Raw genomic sequence first — 25,676 nt, 5'->3', positions numbered from 1 at the left:
GGAAAACTTATAGCATTAAAATGCTTATACAGTGGTCATCCCTTATCTAAAGGGGCTACATTCTAAGACTCACAGTGGATACCTGAAAGTGTGGATAGTAATGAGCCCTATATATGTTATGGTTTTTCAGTCTGATAAATGAGATGGCTACCAAGTAACTAATGGGAGGGTGGTTTATACAGCCTGGAAATGCTGAACAGAAGGTTGATCCTGGGCAGGATGGTGCAAGATTTCATTCTACTACTCAGAACAGTGTACAATTTAACTTATGAATTGTTAAAACTTATTAACTATTTCTGGGATTTTCCATTTAATATTTTGGACTGCAGTTGACTGAGAGTAACAGAAACTTCAGAAATTGAAACTATGGATAAAGATGGGGAGCAACTATATTAGAAAAAAAGAAAGGTTTCAAATCAGTAATCCAAGCTTCCATCTTAAGAAATTAGAAAAAGAAGAACAAATTAAACTCAAAGTAAACATTAGGAAGGAAATAATAAATACAAGAACCAAAATCTATAAAATTGAACATAGAAAAACAATAAAGAAAGATTTACAAATTCAAAAGCTACTTCTTTGGTAAAAAACAATAAAATTAATAAACCTCTAGGAAGACTAACCAGACAGACAGAGAGAGAGAGAAAGAGAGAGAAGATATAAATTGTAAACCGTTTTTAAAATTTTCTATAAGTCTAAAATGTGTTTGAATACATGGTTTAAAAAAAGATATGGAGATATTCTGTCACCATGAAGGATGACTATATTGTGTACTCCATAAATGTTGGTTCAATTGAGTTGAACTGGCTGCCCTGGTAACATGGAGCAGAGATTGAGAGCAGGAAATAAATAGTTTGGTATTTGCCAAATTTGTTGCTTAAAAGGTCAAGTACCATTTGTGAATTAAGGGTTTTGGGTACAGCTTAGTTTGTGAAAGTCAGAGTTTAGAATATAAAATGATATATATTTTTAGTTATTTAATAAAAAATATTAGAATTACGAATTTGAATTTTGATTCTGTTCTTTTTACCAGAAAAAAAATTTGAGTCTAATGTGGGGCCACTTAAAAAGTTAGCTGGGATTCGACAGTAATAAATGAGTTTGGTGTACCTTTTGAAGCTTGTTGGCATTAGTGAGCTTTGCCAAAATATGCCTTTGACCTAAGATTTGATGGGTGTCTTATCTAGGAAATGGTCTGTTTCAATTCTATTACCTGGAATTTATATAGCTATGTATCTTATAAATTCCACTCTTTCATATTACCTTTATACATTATAATTGCCTACATGGCTGTTACAGTCTCTTGAATAAAAATGCTATCTATATTAATCATTCATTTACCCAAGAAAGTAAATTATTCCTTGCAAGGAATTCATTTCCCAAAGTCTATCAGGTCCTTCTGTACTGAACAGGTGCGGGACAGCACAAAATCCCTGATCCTGTTCAGTGTCTTTTTGTTCTTGAGTTTCACTGAGAGAAGCTCATGTTATTTTAACCTTTTCCTACTGTGTCTGGCCATGAAGAATTCTTTGAAGCTGGTCTGAACGTGTTTTGTTCTTCCCCGGTGGAGTCCCATTCTCCCACAATTTGTGTTCTTCTATCCCTTTAGGAGTTGCCCTATGTATGCATTTTTCTCTTCCCCTATTCACTCCCAAGCTTTATCATTTCACTTCGACTTTGTCTTTGTTCCTTCAAACTTTCTGCTTTCATTTGACAAGCCCTCCAGGGGTAAGAACAGAAAGACTCAGGAAAGTAATGACTGAAAATAGATGTTAAATTCCCAGTATTGCTCTGTTAGATTAATTAGTGCTAAAATTTTTGATGGTGAAAAAAAAAAGATCTGTGTTTTGAAACAAAATTACCCAAGCTGTATATAATACTATTTTGCCTTCAAAATATTTGTTTCTACAACCATAAGTGGAATTTTCCCCATTGGCAGCTGGCGAGTTAGCTTCACTTGTCTTTAGTTAGCTTTAACACACTCTTTAGCTAGACAAAGAAAAGGTCTTTGAGCCAAACTGGATAGTACTGGATTGATGGAAATTTAAAGCCTCATGTAGATTCAGCCTTAATGTGTTTTGCTCTGTTATTTGGACGAATACCAGCTTTATGGGGAGATAGTGAAATGCTAAAGAAGTTGAAAGACAGAGGGGAAGGAGGTGGTCAGCAGGGAGGTGAAAGATAGGGTAAAATGCCATTCCAACACTTTTTAGGATGCCTGACATCACCCAAGACCTTTTAGATGAATGATTTTCAGTGTTTTATATCACAGTTTACACTCAGACTCACAGGGGCACATGCAAACACTCACACACATTTGCAGGCACAGGACTGAAACACAATTTCATAAACAGTCATTCCTTATGCCTGAGAAATGCTGATATTTTCTATTCTATGTCCTCTGAAGTTGCTGGTCACAAATGACTAAATTAATTTTATGACCTACTGATCATTGGCAACCTGCAGTTTTCATAGAAGGGCTTTAGAAATAGGGACAGCTCATTTCTGTGAATAAATTCTTACATTTTCTTTTCTTCTAATAAACCTTTTCATTGCCTTCTTTCTCTCGTCTCAAGCAGTGGCCAAGACCATTTGTTAAATGGATCATGACTTCTCATGACCCAGTTAAAGGCTTGGAGATGTAAATAAAGGGAAGATTGAAACCCTGAAATCTCAGGGCTTAAATATCACAAAAGTAAACCCACAGACCAGATCTGTTGGGATCAAATGGATGATTATGTGACAATGAGGAGGAAGGGATAAACGCTGTTAATCACAGTCAGAAGCTGAAGGTTTAATACAAGCAAAACCCACATCTGTTCAGAAAAATTCATGAATTTCACAAAATAAATATTAGATTTAATCTAATAAAGGTACATTGTATAGCAGGAGATATTCGCAATCCCTCCATCAATGGGAGAGAAATGAACTCTAATAACATAATTGAACCCATCCATGAGATAACAGGGGTAGGTCCTTTTACAGGTTAATGTCACTCCTGAGAGGTGGTCCCATCCCTACCCCAATCAAAAAACGCAAGGCAAGTCTATATTACATATAGGGGGACCGCTGATCATTGGCGCTATCTGAAGGGGCCTCAGCACCTTACCTTCTGAAGAAAAAACTTTGTGCCAAACTTTGAAAAGGCATCTAATACTGAAGTGGTTCTCCACAATGTGCTGCACATAGAACCACATGCGAGCTTTGTAAAAATACTGACTCAGATGAACCATCAGGGTGAGTACAACTTAAATGAAAGGAAGCAAAATGCCTGCAGTACCCTGGGGGAAACACACATCAAAAAGGAGATCTGAGCTGAAGACCCCCAACTGACCTTCAGCCTTGGCCCTCCTTCTCATCCCACTCCCACCCCAGCTGTTCTGAGAACTTGAGGAGCAAAGGGTGTCAGGACTCTAGTTGAAGCTCTGGGAAGTCCATACCCTTGCTACTCAAAGTGCAGTCCACCCACCAGCAGTGGCAGCATCACCTGGAAGCTAGTTGGAGAGGGATTCGGGGTGGAGCAAACGGCAGCAGCCCTGGATGTTGCTAAGGAAAGAGTGGGATGACCCCTATCCCCAGGGGCATGTTTTAGAATAGATAGACTCAAGGCAGAGAATAACACAGTGCCTTTTCCTTACCCCTGCCTGACTGAGGGGAAGAGGACATTGTCCAACATTTGGCTTTTTTAGATAAATCCCACTATAAATAAAACTGATAATGAAATTTCTAAGTCATATGACAGGAAAAGTCACAGGGTTATTGCTTTTCTATAGTACAGTGTAAGGTCAAGGAAATTTGTCTGTTTTATTCACTGTTGTATCCCTAATACCCAAATTCATCTTTATCCTCCCTCCCCTCATACAGACACACACTCTTGTCCACACACACACAGGCAAACTCTTTGCATCGGTTTGGGTAGGAGAAGCTATGCTGCAGTAGCAAACCTCAACACCTTCTCATTCACATGTAAGTTCAATGTAGTTCAGCAGAGCAGCTCCGCTAATGATAGCTATCTAGGAAGACAGGCTGATTGATAGAGGCACTATCTCAACATGTGCTTTCAAAGGAACCATGGCAGAGAGAAATCAGGTTTTAAGGGTTTCCAGCCAGAATGGCATAACACTTTCACTCAAATTTCCTGGGCCAAAGCAAGTCACAGTGGTCATGCCAAACTTCAGAGGGGGCTGGGAAGTGAAATTGTACCATGAATTCAGAAGGAAATGAAGGGGAAATATTTGGTGAACCACAGTAATGGTTACTACTGCTAAATAGAGCTTATGAATCAAGTTCTATGGGAACACAGATCCGAGAATAGTTAACCTTCCTAATAATGGTAAACAAGTACACCTTTAAAAACACCTTCAAATGTGGAGTTCCAAAAACATGAAAGTTATTTTTTACATAAACTCATATTTATTTTATAATACAGAAAAACTACATTTTAGCAGTAAGTCATGTTTCTCTGCTCTTTTCTCATGTATTTCTCCATGTGTGGAATGTCCCCCTTCCTTCTTTTGTGGGTGTTTGACAGATTCTTGTAGTATCATTATAGAAATGCTGGATTCTGTAATGTTAGGGAGATTCATAGCTGGTGAATGATTTGAGGTTGTTTGGACGATCTCTAGTAGTGTGCCAAAGTTTTCTTTCTCATTTGATGATTTTTATCATAGACCTAGATGAACTCAGGGAAGACATACATACCCTATTTTCAGATAACATGATATTGAGAGGGCTAAATCATAAGCTGGTTGAAAAAGATCAGAATTCAAAAGATCATTATTCAAAATAATGATGTACTAGAGAGGTCGGGAAAATCACAGGATGATCCTTACTTTCTGCACAAAGAAAAAAAGGCAATCACATAAATACTTTGTATATTTACACATCACTTTGCTCCAATACAGATATATGGCAACTTCTAAAGACGTATGAAATAAAATAAGGTGACTTAAATTAAAAGTCGTTGAGATACAATAAAGAAAATAAAAGCCAGGGCGAAGAAAGAACCAAAAAAGAGTTAATGTTACCCATCAAAATGATGTACTTGGTATGGAAAAGTGCATAAAAATAATATTGATACACACAGTGTTCAAGATAACTGTGGATGAAATAGAGTTCTTTGCAGCTCAAGATGGCTTCAAGACAGAGATAGCAAGTAGAAGTCAGCTTACGTTTCGATCCTGAGTGATTGGTGAGTAGATTCTTGGAGCAGTGTGATGGGAGACTGGGCTTAGCAGGAACTGATTTAGACATAAAGCAGTCATTATAGGAGATGGGGAGAGGTGACAGTGTGCTGAGTATTTGCCATTCCAAGGACAAAACCCTTCATTTGGTGCTAGAAAATGTACACAACCAAGAAAGTAGATGTCTAAGCAAGATGATGGGGAGTGAGGGGCTTGGCTAGGATTTGGTTAAGTGGTGGGTATAGCAATGAGCTCATTTGGCACCCAGACTAATCTGCTCCTTTCTAGTGTGTGGAACCTATTCTGGGTCCCCGTTTATAGGACCCACAGCCTCCCTTGTGGATGTGAAGGTAGTTTCATGGATGCTGGAATGGATTTAAGTGGGTTGGTATGGGAAAGGCAGATTTTCCATGCCAATCTTTCACTTTGGAATTCTTGGCACTGTTGGAGAATCTTGGTTAGGATGCCTTCTGCTCCTGTTCTCTATCCTGGAGTCCCTAGTCACTCATCAATGCTAACACAGCTATTGCACAAGACAGAGTGGAGGATTGGTCTCTTTCAAAAATTTCCAGAGCCCCAGCTCTCCCCATTACATTCTATCTGCAACTGTCACCCTCAGGAATCCAGAAGAGGGAGATGTGTCCAGCACTGTGAGTCCTGAGTCTAACTTAAGTTCTGGGAAGGTTGTCCCCTTTCTCAAAATGTAGAACTTGGGGAGAGATTTACATGGATCAGATAGCATGGGATGAAGATGTGCCAATTAGCTTTTGTGGCATATGATGTCACCAAAACCTAGTGTCTTAAGACAACAAACATTTCTTATTCCTTGTGATTCTGTGGGTTGGTGGCCATTTCTTCTGGTCTTAGAATATTCAGCTGATCTTGGCAGTTAGCTGCTGGGTTAACTATAGCCAAGTGGTCTAGGATAGACTCACTCACATGTCTGGTTGTTTGCTTGATCTCATTTAGATGAGACTTGCCATACAGGGTTCCCAAGAGTAGCTAGAGAGGGCAAGTCCCAATGTACAAACACTTTTCAAGTCTCTGCTTGTATCATGTTTGCTACTGTCCCCTTGGCCAAAGCAAGTCAAAATGGCTAAGCCCAAATTCAAGAGGTTAAGGTATAGCTCCACTACTTGATTCAAGAGGGGAAGATACTGACTCTTATCACTCCAACTTAGGAGGAGCTACTAAATCACATTGCAAAGAGGCAAGTATCTAGAAGTGGGAGGTGTTTGTGGCCATTTTTGCAATCTGCCACAGCTAGCTCATCTACCCTGATGAGCCACATCAATCCTTCCAGATTGTTCTCCTATCCGTGTGTTTTATAATTGGAACTGGAATCCCAAATTCCCATTGAAACACTTTCAAGGATCTCTTATGGAAGATTTATTTCTGCAAATTGAACAGCCATTATTGTTCTGCTAGACATTGGGTTCTGAACCTTCAACATGTGAAAGACCTTTATAAACACAACCCACTTGTATTTGAGAACTGCCTAGCTTGTTAGCTGAAATGGGATTGCAGAAATGGGCTAGTGTTTTTCTTTTAATTCATTTTGTACTCTGGCAGTAAGAATTTCCTTCTGAGGTGGATACAGATGATAACCTCCTGATTTGAGTTTGAGGTTTGCACTGTTTCATTTTTGGCTGGTTATAGTCAGAACTGCTCTTTTCATTGTAGAGCCAAATGATTATTTATACTTCTCTTGGATCATTCTTTATATACCATTAGCAATGACATGCAAAGCACAAGGGATTGAATATTTACATCCAAAATTCTGAAGTGAGTATTCTCCCATTGGCAGATACAATTCCTCAGGGCTGTAAGACCTGGTAACAAAGAACCATATGTCATGGTGGATTGTATGTTGCTACAGCAATGGCTTTCGAGCAGCTGAAGCTCTGAATCCCCCTGCTTCTTCCTCTGCCTCTCAGTGTGGCTAAGGGCTGGCTGGGTGTTGCCTATTAAAGAACCCTGAAAGACAATGAAGAAACATGTTTTTGTTCTTCCTAATGACTATCTCCTCAGAGTTCTTGTTATAAATAGTGTCTTGCTGTAATCTACAGCAAGGCAGTATTCAGGGCTCAATACGAGAAATATTTCACTATTTGTCATCTAGGGAGATTCTGAGCTTGAGGTTGCCCTGATATTCCTGGAGCAAAACACATGTTCCCTGGCCTCAGTCAGCTTACATACTCATTGGGGAGTAGTAGAGGAGCATAAATAACTATTATAGCAGAGAGAATATTCTTAGTTCCATAAAAATACAAAGAAAGGAATATGAAGTTCCAAGGAACAAAGGAGCAATATTGTTCAAAAATTCCATCCATTACACTTATTGCATGACATTTAATAATTTATTTTTCTTTTCCCTTTGAATGCAGAGACTGAGGCTCTCTCAGTTTTATCACCTCCAGTGCCTCCAAAAGTGCCTGCCACCCAGTAGAATAGATGTCAATAAATGTTTGCAGAAAGAATAAATAGATGACTATATTGATCCACTTAGCAGAGGGAAGAAAAGCTTTGTGGATGCGGTAAAACTTGAAAGACACTTAAAATAATTGGCAGATAGTGAATTTGGGAGAGAAGGCATTAGTGGTAGAGGGCATAGATGGAACACAGAAGTGGCAATGGGGAAATACAAGGCATTTAAGAGAAAAACTAATCCAGTTTGGCTGGCGTGTGCCAGTTTTGGTCTTGGAGCTTCCAGGATAAAGCTGAGTTGTGCATCAAGCCATGTGAGGTGCCTCAGTTCTCTTCCACTCTCATCCTTAAGGGATAAGCTTCAGCCTGTCCATCCTGTCCTCTGATCCAACTGGAGATTCGGGCAGGGATGGAATTCCCCATCATCCCAGCCCACGGTGAATTAGGCATCCTCTTTACCTGCGGTAAGTGGCAAATAATAGAAAAGTGTGCCTTCTGCTGGGATTTTCTCATGAATACATTTCCTCTGTCCATTTACAATTGATTGTAAGCTCTTTAAGGTAAAGGGTGTAATCATGTACCTCTTTGAATTCCAGATTTCTGTATCTTGCACAGGGAAGGTGAGCAACAGCACTCCACTGAGTATATTGGTGTCCTTTCTAACATTAGCAGTCAGCCTAAAATCTGTTCCAACAAAAAGAAAAAAGCAGATTCCAACGGAGATTTGGGCAGAGTAAGGCAGAGCGGTGACAGAGCAAAGAGCCCAAGCGATGTCCATGGTGCCTGAGCCCCTAGATGGCGACCATCATCATCATGGTAATAATGGCCCCAAACTCAATGTGCTCACACTAGGAGTCAAGCTCTGTGCTGACTGCTTCACACAGTCATCTCATTTTATCCTTCCAACAACTTGTGCAAGAAATGTATCCTCTCTGTACCTCAGGTTCCAAATCTGTAAAATTTGAATAGTAATACTAGATCCTACCTCATAGTGTTGTTATTAAGGACTGAATGAATTGTTGTTTGCTAAAGGCTTAAGTACCACTCTGTAACTGTTGACTTTTATTACTATTACAATCCCCATTTTACAAATGGGGAAACCAAGACACAAAAAAGATTAAAAAAACTTGCTCAACATTACATGGTGGGACTCAGCATACTGACTTCAGGTTAGCTGTTCTATTCTATGAAGAAACCGACCTTCTCCTGGGCCATTGATGGTCCATTATGATTGCGTCTTTCCTGGTCTCATCCTTAGCATAGTCTCATTGGAGACTGATCCAGACAAACAATCCTCAAGGAACTGCTTTTTTCTTTCCGCTGGAACAGATTTTAACCTGACTGCTAATGTCAGAAAGGGCACCAATACACTCAGTGGAGAGCTGCTGCTTACTTTCCCTGTGCAAGATGCAGAAATCTGGAATTCAAAGAGGTACACGATTCCACCCTTTACCTTACAGAGCTTATAATCAATTGTAAATGGACGGAGGAAATGTATTCATGAGACAATCCCAGCAGAAGGCACGTTTTTCTACTATTTGCCACTTACTGCAGATAAAGAGGATGCCTAATTCACTGTGGGCTGGGATGATGGGGAATTCCATCCCTGGGGCAGAGGTAAGTGTGGCAGGGGTTGTTGAGGGGTGTGTATGTGTCTGTGTGTGTGTATGTGTGCATGTGCACGTGTGTGTATGCTTGTGTGAAGAAGACGCCCGAAGCACTAAGGAAAGAAAACAAGGCAACAAAGGGTAGCCGGAGGACTGAGTATGTACAGCCTGACATGAGAGATAGAGTTAGAATTGAGTCTGTAGGTTAAAGTGAACCCCACAATCTTATCTGGCACTTCAGAGCACAAGGCCTTTACTATTTCCATCTTGCTTTTTCCTAAGTGGATGTAATTTCTATACAGGTTCCCCAAACCAGGAACTCTACAACATTTGGGACAAAAGCCTTTGTTATCTCCCCATTGTTCATTTCCAAGATGTTCTATCAATGTTAAATAAAAAGCTTCTAACATATGTGCATTTGGGTCAGTATTCTTCTAAAGGTGAAGAATAAAGGGACTCAGCCCTAGAAGAATATCCTCTAATTACTATCTCACCATTTTGATCTTTGGCTTCGAAGTAAATGGCTTCCCTTTTGGTCATTTATTGATTTCCTCTTTGAAAGTTTTTTGTTCCCATATATCATCATTTTGCACACATCTTGCCAGACTCCTCTACTAGACTGCTATTATAAATTTTTCCTTCTTCTCATACATTGTTCAAGCCATTTTCTGAGTTAAAACAGATAAATAAGAAACTATTTATTTATTTATTTCTTCCAGATGTCTTTGCTGGACCTGAAACTGCCATTTCCTAAACTTATCATATTTGTATAGTCAAAAATTATTTTTAACTTTGCTTGGCTTGCATTTAAATTTTCTTTCTTTCTTTTTTTTTCCCTGGGACGTGTCATAGTCTGCTTTTCTTAAATGCCTTTCCTATAATTTAATGTAAAGGGACAAAAGTAAAAAAGAGGGAAGACATTGAAAAATGGCCAATGGGGAGGGTAAGAAAAATGCCCTTTACATGTGGTGACTTTGAAAGATTGACTTTTCAAGTGTAACCATACATATAAAACTATTATTGTTTTTGCTGCTTTAAAAGCATAAGGTAAGAGTTCTCTTTGAAATGATTATTAAAACTATTAAATAATTATGTATACCATTGTTATTATATCAGTTTAAAGGTTTATTACACTGGGTAAGTCCGAGGAACATATTGGCTAGTGAGCTGGTTGTTTTCTGGTTTCAGGTGCAATTGAAATTCAGCTACATTTTATTCAGAAACTCTAGAGAACAACTAAATGATGCTATTTACCATTACATAGGGCTTCTCCTAGCAACCAATTTTGTTTATGCGGCTAAAGATAATGTTAGTAGGAGCCTCAATGTCTGTATTCAAAGCCAGAGTACTTGAGAAGAAGTCTGTGAATAAGAATGATCCAGTTGTCTTTGTGTTAGTAGCTTTAATCCAGGGATGATAAGGAAGCGAAAGGAATTAACATGAACTAGGGACCACTAATAAGCCAGGCATTTTTACATTTTATGATCTGTATACTCCCTACAAAGCCACATTTTACCTTCCTTTCTTTGAGTTGAAGACTCTGAGGCTCAGAGAGGTCAAGCCACTTGCTAAAGGTCACACAGCTAGTAAACGGCTGAGCAGAGGCAGACTTTAGATGTGTCTGACTGTAAGGATTGCCATTCTTCCACTGGAAACCATTGCCTCTACCTGAATGGAAGGGTATCTTTTTTGGTAGGAAGGAGATATATTATAGAATGGGGGTATGGGTTGGGCAGCTGGTCAACCTGAGAACAAGCCTTGAGAGATATTTAGGCCCAGAATCTCTCATTTCTTTCTTCCTCCTCCCCTGCATGGCGACCTCTAGGCCTGTCATTTTTATTTTCCCAAGCCCTGGTCTCTGGGGAGGATTAACAACACTATTAGTGAATAGCCAAGGAAAGTTCTGTGGACAAAAAATCCCAATCAAAAATAACTGTGATCTTATCATTTCAAGATGACAAACACTTGTTTGTTTTTGAAGGTATTCAACCTTGACAAAAAAGTCAATCTGCACAACGTGTGTTAGCAAAACATCTTCCTGGGCAAAACAAAACAAAGAAACAAATATTAGAACATCTCTATGAAACTAGGCATCTGTATAGTCCTATATAGAGGATGAGAGGACACCCATAATTGCTAGAGAAAGTAGCAGAAGACCAGGAAGGGCAATAAAGTGAAGCCAGACAGAGCCAAAACTCTATGTACAATTGTTCAATCCATACAGCACAGGACAGTATGTGGCCATGAGTGGCTGGATAAGCAGTGTTTAGGAGCTAGACTGCCTGGGTTTGACACAAGCTCTCTCACTTATGTCATTGTGAGTGAAGATAAGCAATTGTGCCTCAGTTCTTCCATCTGTAAAATGGGAGTAATAAAGGCACCTATCTCCATAGAGCTATTCTAGCCAAGGCACTTGGGACAGGGCTCGTTACATAGAAAGCACTGTGCACAAGTTGGCTTTCAAGCATGCTATTGAACTGCTTTCTCAACTAATCAGTATCCAGTCTTTGGAGGATACAAGCGCTCATTATGATCTTATTTGTGACAATAATTAGGAAGAACTGCTCATTGAAAATGGATTTCAAAATTGCATAGCAATTATTTCATTTATCTTTCATTATTTTGATGAATTCTTCAGTGGACAAGATAAAGTGAAAGTTGTAACTATATTTGTTTTCATCACCTACCACTGTATATAGTGTACCATCTGTGGATTTATAAAATATTAGTGAATTATTGATTGAGCCCTAATCTTCTGACAACTGTTTAAATATCGGTGTTTTAAAGTACTGTCATTGAATACAAATACAATTTAGAGTCTTTCTGTGCTTTCTCTCTCCCCCTCTCTCTTTTCTGGCCATAAATCGTTGTCTATTCACTGGGTAAACAACATCTGAATTCCCTGGTGCTCAGCAGCCCACTGATTTCACTAAAAGGTTGTCTCATCCAACTCTGAATATGGAGTCTGGTTTCTGAATGGCTGGTAAGATTTATTTTCCCTGGTGGTTGGAGCTGGTATATTTTACCAAGGCAAATCCCCATGTGACAAAGGAATAAATACACAGGGAAGAATCATTTGCATAAAGTAAGTGAACCCCATCAATAAACTCCATTTATTTTGTTATCAGAGAAATAGCCCTGTGCCCTTATCCATCAGCAGACAGTCTCTCTGACCTTTCTCACTTCAGTTCACACTGGATTGCACTACCTCACCAGCAGCCAATCTACTCTGAAATCAATGTCCTAGTCTCACACCCAGAGGTGTTGACCTCCATAAGCAACAGACTTGTGTGGCAGAGGAGGCTGCCATTAAAGACACCACGTCATGCAGCCTGGTCCAATCAGCTGCTAGCATAAGCTTCTTGCTTACTTGCTTGCTTTGTGTTGTTTAATTCAGAGTTGGCAAGAAGATTTAAGGAAAAATAAGGGTTGACAGGGAGGTTTAAGGAAAACATAGATAGAGCAGAGTTTAAATCTTGGCCTTGTCAATTTCTGGCTGTGACAATGTGAGCAAAAGTTTTGACTCATCTGAGCCTCAGTTTATACATTGGTAAAAGGAGGATAAATAAAATTGACTGCATAGCATTTTGTGACGATTAAAAAAGGCAATACAAGTAGTGTCTAAAATAATACCTGCCACATGGCAGGTGTTAGTCAAATGCTTTTTACCTTGTCTCCTCCTTTTCCTCCCTTTTTTCCTCCCTTCCTTCTTTCCCTCTCTTCCTTCCTCATATGTGATCTTCTATTTGCCCAGGGCTTCTTGTGTGATTCTAAATTATAGCATCTAGGGCTTGTATCAGGAAACCATACCTAGGTCCCAGAATTTTGAACATCAACCTAAAATTTTCCCATCAGTCTTCAGCCTCTCTTCCTAGCCATGGGAAGCTCCTTAGTAGAGATGAAGTCATTAGCTCAGTTCTTTAGGGCTCATCTTTCTCTGAAACTTAGTGATCAATTTACTTTACCCCTGAGACTACCTTTGTCATCTTTGGGCAAAATCACCAGCAAGCAGAAAAGTTTGGCCTCTTCCGTAGATGCTCAACACGTGCTTGATAAGTTGGAACTATCATGGCCATGTCCCAGGAGCTCAGAGAGTATGATATACTGATTCTGGGAACTAGGTGTTTTAGGAATCATGCTAATCAAATATATCAACATACCTGGCTTCCAGAAAGGCAGCTAAATGTCAGGTTAAGAGCTTGGGCTCTGAAATCATAATGGCTCTGCTCTGTATCCTCCCACAAATTTCTTAAGCTCTCCAAGCCCAAGTCTTCCCATCTGTAAATGACTAAATAGTAAGGTGGTATTGGAGTAAGTTAGAAATGGCCCTCAAGGCTCTTAGTACAGTCTGTCAATACGGTAAGAGGAACAAATATTGGCCAGTTCTCAGATGATCTGAAAACCACCCGTTATGAGCTGAATTATGCCCTCAGATTCATATATTGAAGCTCTAACCCTTATTTCCTCAAAATGTGACTATATTTGGAGATAGGATTTTAAAAGAGTAATGAGGTCACATGGGTGGGCCTTAATCTTGTATGACTAGTGTTTTTATAAGAAGAGGAGATTGGAACAGGCACACACAGGGAAGGGCACCATGTAAAGACACGGAGAAAAAGACAGCCATCTGCAAGCCAAGGAGAGAGGCCTCAGAAGAAACTAAACTGCCAATACCTTGATTTCACATTTCTAGCCTCCAGCATTGTGAGAAGATAAATTTTGGTTGCCTAAGCCCTGCAGTCTGTGGAACTTCCTTATGGCTTCCCAGAAGACTCATGCCCCGCCCCATGCTGAGACCCTTTCTCACTAGCCCTGTTATCCTGAGCAGGCCTGGCATTCAGATAGGCTCCATTAAGGAGAGTCTCATTGAATGTAACCAACCAAATGTCCTGCTTTGGCCTTTTCTCCTAATTTTTTTTTTTTTTTTTTAATTTACACTCCCCTTGAACAACATCGCTAAGCCACAGGCTGGCCATGTCACAAGCAAGCTTCCTGCTTCACCCTGCAGAAGCCTCTTGCTGGCGTTTTTTGAACACCAGTATCTCAATTCACTCCCTGTTTGCCTTGATTTGCTTCTTTATTTCCTGAGGACTCAAGTGGCCTGGGCTCTTGACTGTTTTCTGGATGATTTGGCCATGTCTTCTGGTTTGCCGGAAACTGGGACTTTGTGGCTCCATCTGTCTTCTTGGATTCTGACCCTCCGCTCGGCTGGCCGAGATTTGTCACATGAGCCTTGTGTGCTCTCTGAGCTTCCATGACTCCAGCAATTTCTACGATTGAGAGCAAGTCAAGTGTACACATTGTACACACCCAAAGTTAGTCTTGGGTATGGTTAGCATAGCTGTATTCATGCTACTCGTGAGAAAGTTAAGGGCTGGTCAGAGTCAGTGCCTGAAAACCACAATTTGGAATTTGGTTTGCTTCTCTGCAGCAACAAGACCTTCCCATTCCTATACATCACCCTTCACTTTGCCTTCCTGGCTCTGACCTCTGTCATTTCTATGACCTCCAGAACCCACCAGATTATTCTAATAGATTGTTCTGTATTCCCCAAGCACAATTTCTTGCTTTGTGCCTATGACTCATCATATACCCATACAGGGCCCTATTGGCCAGCCCCAATCCAAGGAACCTCTGACCTATTGATAGCTATAACTCAGAGGGTGGACAAAGAAGGGCAGCACAAGCTTAGAAGCTCCAGGAGGGAGTTAAAATGGGATCACTTTGGCCAGGCACAGTGGCTCATGCCTGTAATCCCAACACTTTGGGAGGCCGAGGCAGGCGGATCACGAGGTCAGGAGTTCAATACCAGCCTGCCCAACAGGGCAAAACCCTGTCTCTACTAAAAATACAAAAAATTCCCTGGGCATGGTGGTGAGTGCCTGTAATCCCAGCTGAGGCAGGGGACTGTAATCCCGGGAGGCTGAGGCAGGAGAATCGGTTAAACCCGGGAGGTGGAGGTTGCAGTGGGCCGAGATTGCACCACTGCACTCCAGCCTGGGTGACAAGAGTGAAACTTCATCTCAAAAACAAAACAAAACAAAACAACAACAACAAAAAACGGGATCACTTTGCTATTTCCTGGATATTGTGAGCTGCTCACACCTGCCTCTCCTGTGTAACAAGATTACCAGGATGCATACGAAAGGTCTGTAAGTGGCAGAGAGGAATTTATGTCCTGGGATCTAAGAATTCTTAGGTGTCCTTGATCAATGATGGTTAAGCCATGTGTCATGTGTAACAATAGATTTCCTCTTGGTGCAGCATGCTCAGTGCTGTGTGTGAAAGTGGCTCATAAGGGTAAGACAAGGAATTAGAACTTGGGCACTTGAAATACCTCTGGAAGTATAAAAGTAGACTGGAGCCCGGAAAATACCTCGGAGTCAGTAGGCAAGTCAGAATGGGGAATCACTTGGGCAGTTGAATGTAGGAACATGTGTGGCAAAAGGAAGTATGCAACCTGGACATATTGTTTTATTAACTTTCTGAGAAGTCATTCGTCGCTTCTTGCCTCGGTTGTTCTTTTTAAAAATAAGAATAGTTTGGATCAGCCAGTCTCTAAATTCTCTTCTATTTCTAGAATGCTAATTTGTTTTACTTATTAAGTACCAGTGTCAGAGCACATTAGCAGTCCTGCTAACAGATACAAGATACCAGCAACGTGAAGTTCTTGACATCCGAGACCAACTTCTCTTCTGAGAGGGAAAATTCTCTTTATGGTTTCTGCAAAGGCTGGAGCAGGTCAAGTATGGGTGCAAGTGCAGGTCTTTGAGAACACCTTTAGGAGCAGAAGGTGACCCATGCCTAATCATTCTATAGTATTCTAGTAATTTCAGAGTTATCAGACCTCACAGCGATGAGTCAGCAGTGCCTTTGAAATTTGGGGCTGAATTTAACTTCATCAAACCCTGAATCATGGTTCTAGGATAATTTTAAAATAGATGATGGTTATATTCATGGAGCTTTCTGCTCATAGAATGGCAGAGGGGAACTGACTGTATGGGAAACAAAAAATCTTCCTGAACCAGTCAGATGAAGTGTAGCCACACAAGAAACAGTGAGCCATTAGCTTGGGACACAGCAGTTACCACCTACCAGATCACTCCCACCTCTGGTGTTGGCTGGAGAGATCCCCCTTCCTAAATCGTCCTTCTCAACCATCTCAGTGGTTCCAAAATCTAAGGCAGGACATTGCGCAAGACAAGAGTAGGGAAAGCATTTGTCACCCACACCCTTAGTATGCTCCTCCCAGTGCTTTTCAATTCCAACCATGTGTTGCATCAGATTAGATATATACTATCTCTCTCAGGACCAGCTACATAATTTGTTAGGCCTGATGCAAAATGAAATCATGGGGACCCTTGTTCAGAAGTTAAGAATTTGTAGATGGTGCCAGTACAGCATTAATCCAAGTACAGGTCCCTTTTAAGGACAGGACTGTGGGTGACTCTGCAGGTTGCACACCCATGGGGCTGACCCTGATCTTTTCCCTCAGTCTTCTGCTCCTCTGCTTTCCTGCTAAAGATGCCTGTTCACTCAGGGTACTGGTTTTAGACTCTGAGTGGTTCAACAAATCCACCCAAGCAATTTGCATACATCATTCTTTCTCTTGTGCGATCTTGTGATGAACCACAGACAATTTTATTGATGTGAGGAAAAGGCATCAGAACAAATCTGACAATGTTCATTGGCTCACATTTTCCAGAGAGACGCATCCTTGGGGTGCTGAGATCCTACTAGATATACTGAGTCTAAACCAGAGGTTCTTAATGAGGAGTGAGCTCAGGCTTACCTGAGATGTCCAGGGATTCTAAATCTGTAAACCTAATTTACTTATGCTCTTGAAAAGTCTTCTCAGTAAAACAATGGTAAAGAAGCATTTGAAAACAATTCCATTTATTTGTTATTTTATATATCTTATGACTTCTTTTATCATTATTTGATTTTTTGAGACATACATGCATATCTGTGCATGTGTATGCTCCCCTCCCCACCAGCTTGGTGTTAGAATCTGTTTAAATGAACTTTTTTTTGTTGTTGTTCAGAGTGTTTTAAACTTCAGTGTGGCTTGCAAGTTCTGTGTGGTGATGATTATCCACTTTGACTCCAGGTGAATTTATTTGTGGCTGGATCTAGCAGAGGCCACAAACTAATTATTGCAACCAACCAAGAAAAATAAAGAGAATGAGGAAATGCCAGAAGTATTGACAATATTTATTGTAGCATATGGCTAATGTAAAAAGGGGTAATAGAACGATGTATCTCAGGGGATCATTCAAAAGGAAAATTACTTAAATTAACTTTTCAGGCAGACCGAATTATGCATTATACCCCTCCTGTAACGCTATACAAAGTCAATGTTTGTGAAGAGTAGAACTGGCAGCTATAAATCAAGCCTTTCAGAAGAACTGTTGTGTCTGCAGGGATTTTTTTTCCTTTGCTTTTTTGGCATTTAGATGAATGAAGAATTTTCTCAGCAAATTATTAATTACTCCTTCTTGCCTATAGAATTGAGTTCACTGTAGTTATGTAGGAGTCAATGGTATTCAAACTGCAGCTTTTGATGAAGTAATCGGCTGCTTCTGGGGCCTCTTTCAGCTGCCCTGGGCGTGCTTCACATGTAAACGACTGCCAAATGGATTCTTTCGACATTCCAGCCAATTAAAATACATTTAAAGTGCAGCTGGTGGAGAGGCAAACCATGCGATTGTGCGGAGAACTTCAGGGCAGTGAGACAAAAAACAAACTTTGCGGAACCCAGCTCCAGCAGCCCAGCAAGGCATTCGTTCGGGGGCAGTGGAGAAAGTCATAAAAAGAGGCTATCTTTAGCCCCCGTCAGAATCAAAGATGACACTTTGAGCACCACCTTACAGGACACAAAAGAGGGAAGCATGTTTGTTAGGGTGTCAGTTTTCTCTCCTTGCCTCTTGAAACTCTGTGTGTTGGCTGGTTGCCCAATGTGGTGCCGCATACAAATGTTGACAGAACACAGCGGTGTTTGTTAAACCCGGCCTGGGGAAACCAGTGATTAAAACTCTTGAAGGAAGATCCGAAAACCCCAGGAACTCTCCTCAATAGCATTAGAACATTGATCGAATGAAAGAGAAAGCAATGAGTGGGCTAAAGTGAAACATTCAGCGTCCCTGTCTGCTATGCCTTCTCGGTAAGGACAGAATTTTCTCTTCTTTTTTTTTTTTCCTTGAATGTTGATGTTGGTATAGAGGAAAGCACCCAATGTGCTCTGGTCTGGTCTGGAGCTCTGATTTGCAGTGCTCTGGTCTGGAGCTCTGATTTGCAGCATGCAGAGTTTGCCTGTGATTTTTCTGGAGGACATGAAGGGATCACACTCACTGTGTAAATAGACACAGGGCATTACACGGCACGTGGTGTCTACGAGTGCTTTTCCAGAATTCAGGATGGTACATTTTTAAATGTTTGCCTTTGCTGACCTAGCCTAGTACTTGCTGCTGTGTATCCAGGTGCCTGGAGATTAATTCCTCCTTGGAACCAACAGTTATGATGCACATGCCTGATTAATTTTTAATTTTCATGTTGTCTGGTTCATTCCGCAGCCAGCCCCACACTATGCATGTCAATCGTGGGTTTTTTTGTTTTTTCTTTTTTCCCTCTTCCTGGGTTAATATTCAGCCAGACCCAGGCATTCTGGTTTACGAAAGCAAAGTCAAAATATTTGGAAATGCCTTGCTTTATTCTGATATTCACTGGAGAAGCTGCTAACTTGGGAATTCGCTCTGAATCATCGTTTTCTAATATTTTAAGGAGGCAGGTGCAGTTGTATTATTTCTGTGGTGCTGCAAGTTCAGTAAATACCCAGCTCTTAGATCATACTCAGACACCTATCTTAAATTCCTAAGAATGCTAAGTTAGAGTATGGCTGAGCAGGGGCATTGATTCCTAACCATCAATTGATCAATGAAAGACATACAAAGTTCCTGATTGTTCCCTATCTTAGCTTGTCACGGTGGGCCCTTTCTGGCTCCAATTTTGTTCATTGCAAACAAAGAATCTTGCACATTTCATGGTGAAGGATCACATTGCAGCGTTCTGAGCTCAGTTAAATGTGCTTTATTAATCTTTAATGTGCCAGTAGCTCTGAGGCTATGCCAAGCTGAGACTTTCCAAAATTCTCCAAGCTGCCTGCTGCCAAGATAAATGGTGGTAGGCCCAGAAGGGGATATTTTAAGGAAACTTGCAACAGCAAAGTTTTACCCATTAAGTTTGTCCTGAGTCAATGAAAGAAACCTTAAATAAAAGAGATTTCAGAAAGAGCTACCTCAGCTCTGTACCCTCTGTGTGAGAGACCTACTGGGAAGAGTCCACCTCCTCACACACACAGTAGTATATGCTCCAGAGTGGGAGGGAATAGGCTTTCTGCTGTGTGCTTGGTGGGCTGTGTTTATGAAATGGGTGCTGTGCAACAGAGACATGTGTGAACGCAGAAAGCTTTCCTGCCTGTGGCTGTGTTTGAGCCCAGAGAAAAACAAGGTTATACATGTGGTGTGCCGCCTGTCCAATGCAACTATTTCAGACATAACAGCATCAGAGATGTACCATAGCCACAGAGGTTCACTTGGACAAAAGCACAGCTTTGTAGAAAAAGAAAAGTGGGATGGCACACCTCTGAAAACAGGGCAGTGGAGGTGACTTAATGACTCAGGGGACTATGTGAACCTGTGATTGATTGGCCAGGTCCTGGAGAAAATAAGGCTGTGACTCATGTGGGGCTCTGAGTGGCTCATTAGGTTAATGCAGAGTATATGGTGTCATCACCATTTTGGGGGATGCAGGTAAGAGACAAAATGGACTCTGCCTTTGGACACAAGTCCTGTAAGCAGGAACTTCACTTACAAGATTGCTATGAGAGGAACATAGAATTAGAGCTGAGAGGAGTTCCAAGGTCCTTTCTGATTTTGAGTCAGTCACAGAAAGACTTTATGAATATGTGCAGGCAGTAATGAAGGGTGATCATGAGTAAAGGATGGCCTCAGTTAATCAGGTGGTTTTGTTGGCTTTAAAGTCAGGTCCAATCTCCTTCCTGTGGCCTAGAACAGGGGTTGACAAACTACAGATCACAGGCCCAAATCTGCTACCATGTGTTTTTTTGTAAATAAAGTTTTATGGAAACAGAGCCATACCCATTTGTTTATATATTATCTATGGCTGCTTTTGTGTTACCACAGCAGGGCTGAGTAGTTGCAACAGAGACTCTATGGCCCTGAAAAGCCTAAAACATTTCCTATTGGGTTCTTTAAAGGAAAAGTTTGAGAGGCTAAACATATAGAACAATGCTTCTCAAACTATCTGTGGTGAAGAACCTGTTTTGTGTTTTAAATTTCTAATCCATTATGCACTGATAGTTTCTTTAAATATAATAGAAATGTTGCATGAATGTTGTGGTGATGTCGTATTGCTATAAAACTTCTAAATATTTATTCTTAATTTTTGTGCTTATCACATATCAGCAACAAATAGTTTACAGACTGGCACCAGTACCTGGACCACACTTTGAGAAGTTCTGGTTCTTGCATAGTCTTCTAGCCTCATCATGTGCCATTTGTCCCTAATTTCTAAAGGTGCTCTCCTCTCTTATGAGTAAAATCAACAAACCCTTCCCTATTTTCGGGCCTTTGCTGCTGCTCTTTGCTTTACCTAGAAGTCTTTTTCCCTGACTCTTCTCTTAGCTCCTCCTTTCCTTTAGGTCTCTGTTTAAATTCATTTTGTCAAAGGAGCCTTTTGAAAGAAGTCCATCTGAAAAATCTTTCCTCATCTTTCATCACTCTTTCTTCATAGCATTTATTGCAATCAATACTTATCGTGTTTATTTATTTGTTTATCTCCTTCTTATTTGTTTCTCTGCTTTGGTCAGGATTCAGTAACAGCACCATCTATTTCAGCTAGTTTAAGCAGAAAGGAATTTTGTACTGGTTTGAGCAGGCATATAAAATCTTGTAGAAGGAATACAGGAGCAGGCTGAACTTCTGAGAGTAACGCACAGGGCATGGCAGCATGTTTACAATTATGTCTCTGTCACTATCACAAAGCTGGATATCAGGAAGCTGATAGTCTCAGTCCATTTTGTTGTTGTTGTTGTTGTTGTGTATACCAGAATACCTGAAACTGGGTAATTTATAAAAATAGATTTATTTATAAATTCCTTACAGTTATGGAGTCTGGGAAGTCCAAGGTTGAGGGGCTGCCTCTGATGAGAGCCTTTTGCTGGTGAGACTTTGCAGAGTACTGAGGTGGTGTAGAGCATCACACAGTGAGGGGCCTGAACATGCGAGCTCAATTCTGTCCTCCTCTTCTTATAAAACCACCAGTCTTACTTCCATGATAACCCATTAATCCATTAACCAATTAACCCACTAATCCATGAATTAATTGATCCATTTATGAGGGCAGAACCTTCATCACTCAATCATCTCTTAAAGGCTCCACCTTTTAATACAGCCACTTTGAGGATTTTATTTCAATATGAGTTTTGGAGGGGACAGATATTCACACTGTTGCACTAATGCCACCACCACTAACTATCTCCAGGATCACATTGCCTCTGCTGTCATCTCCTCCACCAAAACAAGCATCTTTGTTTCTTTTTTTTTTTTTTTGAGACAGAGTCTTGCTCTGTCACCCAGGCTGGAGTGCAATGGCATGATCTTGGCTCACTGCAAACTCCGCCTCCCGGGTTCTCACCATTCCTCTGCCTCAGCCTCCCGAGTGAGTAGCTGGGACTACAGGCACCTGCCACCATGCCCAGCTAATTTTTTGTATTTTTAGTAGAGATGGGGTTTCACCGTGTTGGCCAGGATGGTGTCAATCTCCTGACCTTGTGATCCACCCTCCTCAGCCTCCCGAAGTGCTGGGATTACAGGCGTGAGCCACTGCGCCTGGCCGCATCTTTGTTTCTTGAAACAAGTGAAGCTAGACATAGGATATTAGGGCCTTTGCTACAGATGTTGCAAATTACCTGACATCTCTGGCAGGAACAGCAGAAACTGAGCACCTAACTCCTGATTTTCACTCTGACTTTCAAATCCCACTATAGGGGGCCTCCTGGATGAAATATGAATAGCAACAGAGCTCAAGCTATGAGGGAGTTAGGGAAATACTTGGCTTAAAATCTTAGTTTTTTGAGTCTCTAATGAGGAAATGGAGTCTCTATAATCTGCCTGCATCATCTACTGGAAGGTTATCTCCATGAGGGTAGGGACCTTGTTCATCACCCTACACCAGTGCTGAGATTAGTGCCTGCCACATGAAATATGCACAATAAATGTTGATGCTATATTTATGCATGCATGAATGGAATACATGTTTTCTCGAAGTCTGTGGTTTATAATAAGGTAGCATGTAGTACACACAAGGGAGATTTATGTATATGAGTTAGCCTGAGAAAGATCTCTGAGGTGGGAAGTGGAGACTACTTATAGGCAATAATCTCACCTTTGAAGCATACTTTCTTTTTCAAAACTGAAATACATTCATATAGCTGAAGTTAATCAGTGTGCTCAGGGATGGGAGTATTCAGGTTACCAGCTAACACTATCATTCACTGAGGGCTTATTATAAGCCCTGCACTATACTATATGCTACACATGTGTTATCCCATTTATTCTGCACAAAATCCTGATGCAGCAGGCATTACTTCTATTTGCAGAGAGGAAATAGAGGCTTTACGTGGTAAAGTGGCTTCCCCAAGTCACAGAGCTGGTAAGGGGTGGAGCCAGATTTGACACCATGACTTTCTAAAATCCATGTTTTAGCTCTTAACCTCCAATTATAATCCCACATACCATTTATCTTTCTGGTTGTTGTACATTCACTGAGGAATCTTCTGTTTTGTTTTCATCCTAGTGGCTGGTTAATCTATTGCATTAGTCTACTTTGTGTACAATCTGTTCATCTGGACTGAGATATCCATACAGATCTCTGGATCATTGCTGAAGGTGGCTGAATATCAGCAGTAAATCTGTGGGTCTATAGACAAGTGTTTTGAAGAAGTAGGAGAAAACTAGTTCTGCAGGGATGAAGAGTATAAAGAAGGTATATACAAGGTAGTAATTTTTGCTGTTAGAACAAAAATCTTAGATAATAGAATATTTCTCTTGTAATTGGACAACGCTCCACCCATGCCATATGTTTGGTTAAAATTTTCAAGTCTTTGGATTCTGTCAGGTTGAAATTCTATGTAACATTATAGTCATTGAACAGTGATATTTGGTAATAGCAGTGACTTTTTGATAATAAAAAATAAGTTGAGAATTAATTTTATATTTTAAGTTTTAGAGGACTCAAAAAGATACCTTTGAAGAAAGAGGACCTGGCAAGTGGTGGAGCACCCAAGAAATTTTACTTGACAACAATATACATGATAAAATAAACCACTTAAACCCCATTTCTAGTGTGTAAGAATGATGGGGGGAAAAGAAGTACTACTGAAATGGTGGAGTAAAGACCTCTGAAAATCTACTTCTCCAAAAAAGCAAGAAAGCACTGACAAAAATGGCCAAAATCAATGTTTCTAGAACTCAGGAAATTAAAGAAAGGCTTACAACAATCTGAGGAGCATTTATTCCAGGGAAAAATTAGCTGAATCTCAGCAAGAACAGTGAGCTGTGTGGCATTTAACTTGCCCTATTTTCATTCCCCTTTTCCCAGCTTGAAGACTAATATTTTTGTGATTATAGTAGCTGTGCAAACCAGTAGCCTAGTCACCACTAGGTCACTACTATTACCAAATATCACTGTTTAATGACTACAATGTTAAATAGAATTTCAACCAGCCTAGCGACTAATGGAAGGGACAAAACTTTATTCTCCCCAAATTGTCATGATTTGACCTTTCTGCTAGCTCCCTGCAAACATCCACTCTCAGGTCTTGTCTTTATTTTATCTGATTCAGAATTTATTAAGTACAAAGATGCTTTTCCCTGGGACATTCATATCAACATACACACTATGAGAGTTTGAGAAAGAGGATACCAGTATACGCATTATGGGAGTTTGAGAAAAAGGAAAGATAGGAAGGAGCAGAAAGAATATTTGAAGAAATAACAGCTGAAAACACGCCACATTTGATGAAAGATATACATCTACATATCCAAGAAGCTCAATAAACTCCAGGTAGGATAAAAATACAAAAGAATATTATTTAACTAGAATATATAGAGAAAGCTTATAACTCAACTATAAAAAGACAAGTAAACCAGTTAAAAAAAACAAGCAAACAGTTCAAATATTCATTTCTCAAAAGAAGATATACAAATGGCCAATATACATAAAATATGCTCAACATTATTAGTTATTAGGGAAACACAAAAACCAAATTAGATACCACTTTGCACCCACTAATATTGCTGTGATAAAAAAGATGGACAATAAGAAATGTCAGCAAGGATATGAAGAAATTAGAACCTTCATATATTGCTGGTGGGAATGTAAAATTGTGTAAATTGTGTAGCCACTTTTAAAACAGTTTGGCAGTTCCTCAAAATGCTAAGTGTAGTGTTTCCATATGATCCATCAGGTCCACTCCTACATATAGTTCCAAGAGAATAATAAATATATGTCCACGTGAAACTTGTACATGGATGTTCATAGCAACATTATGCATACTTTCACAAAGGTGGAAAGAACCCAAATGACAATCATTTGATAAATGGATAAAGGAAATGTGGTATATCCATACAATGGAATATTATCTAGCCATATAAAGGAATGAAGCCCTGATTTATATACCACATGAATGAACCTTGGAAACATTATGTTAAGTTTAAAAAACCAAATGTAAGAGGTCACATATTGTATGATTCCATGTGAAATGTTCAGAATAGGCAAATCCATAGAAAAATAAAGTAGACAATGGTTTCTAGAGGCTGGGAAAAGGGATACTGGGAAGTAACTGGTAATGGGTATGGCCTTTCTTTTTGGGGTTGACAAAATGTTCTGGAATTAGATAGTGGTGCTGATAGTACAACTCTGTGAATATATTAAAGCCTACTGAATTGTGCTCTTTGAAAAGGAAAATTTTATTACATATAAATTATATCTCAATAAACATGATTAAAAATGCTATTGAAGGAAACTAGTTAATTGGACACATTAGAGTTCAGTCAACCTTACCAATTTGGGGGCATAAGGCAAGGGTGTAAATAGATGTCAATATGCCATATATCAAATATTTTACAATTGTAAATCAAGAAAAAGAAATTTTAAGTAAGTTCTACTCTTCTGCTTTGACCAACATACCTTTGGATCATCTTTGTCCTGTTTGCAGTAGGAAGTCAGCAAGGGCTTTAGTTAGGATAGGGAAGCAGCCCTGTCGAGGTCTGAGTGGAAAACAACCTGGGGACGCAGTTAGTAAACTATGGCAATGATCCTACCAGAGACTGAGGAGGACCCAAACCAATTTGTTGGTGTGGAGGGAGTATGACAGATACAG

The 25,676-nt window shown here is 40.1% G+C and overlaps 1 protein-coding gene across 3 annotated transcripts in view; it reads left to right on the top strand.

The window, feature by feature from the left end:
* Positions 1-9,009: 9,009 nt before the first annotated feature.
* The window catches only part of NCKAP5 (NCK associated protein 5), a 996,626-nt gene continuing 979,959 nt past the window's right edge, over positions 9,010-25,676 (top strand). The window contains exon 1 of one of the 3 annotated variants that reach the window (XM_063647383.1): positions 9,010-9,039. The gene's annotated coding sequence lies outside the window, so the exon portion shown is untranslated. Of the gene's footprint in view, positions 9,040-17,915; positions 18,378-25,676 lie in introns of those variants that run through there. The other 2 variants (XM_063647384.1, XM_063647388.1) reach the window with 2 other exon arrangements.

The sequence above is a fragment of the Pongo pygmaeus genome, chromosome 11, assembly GCF_028885625.2.
Source record: "Pongo pygmaeus isolate AG05252 chromosome 11, NHGRI_mPonPyg2-v2.0_pri, whole genome shotgun sequence".
In the NCBI taxonomy this organism is placed as follows: domain Eukaryota; kingdom Metazoa; phylum Chordata; class Mammalia; order Primates; family Hominidae; genus Pongo; species Pongo pygmaeus.
Note: the sequence above shows the minus strand (reverse complement) of the source record. Positions and strands in the feature narration are given on the sequence as shown.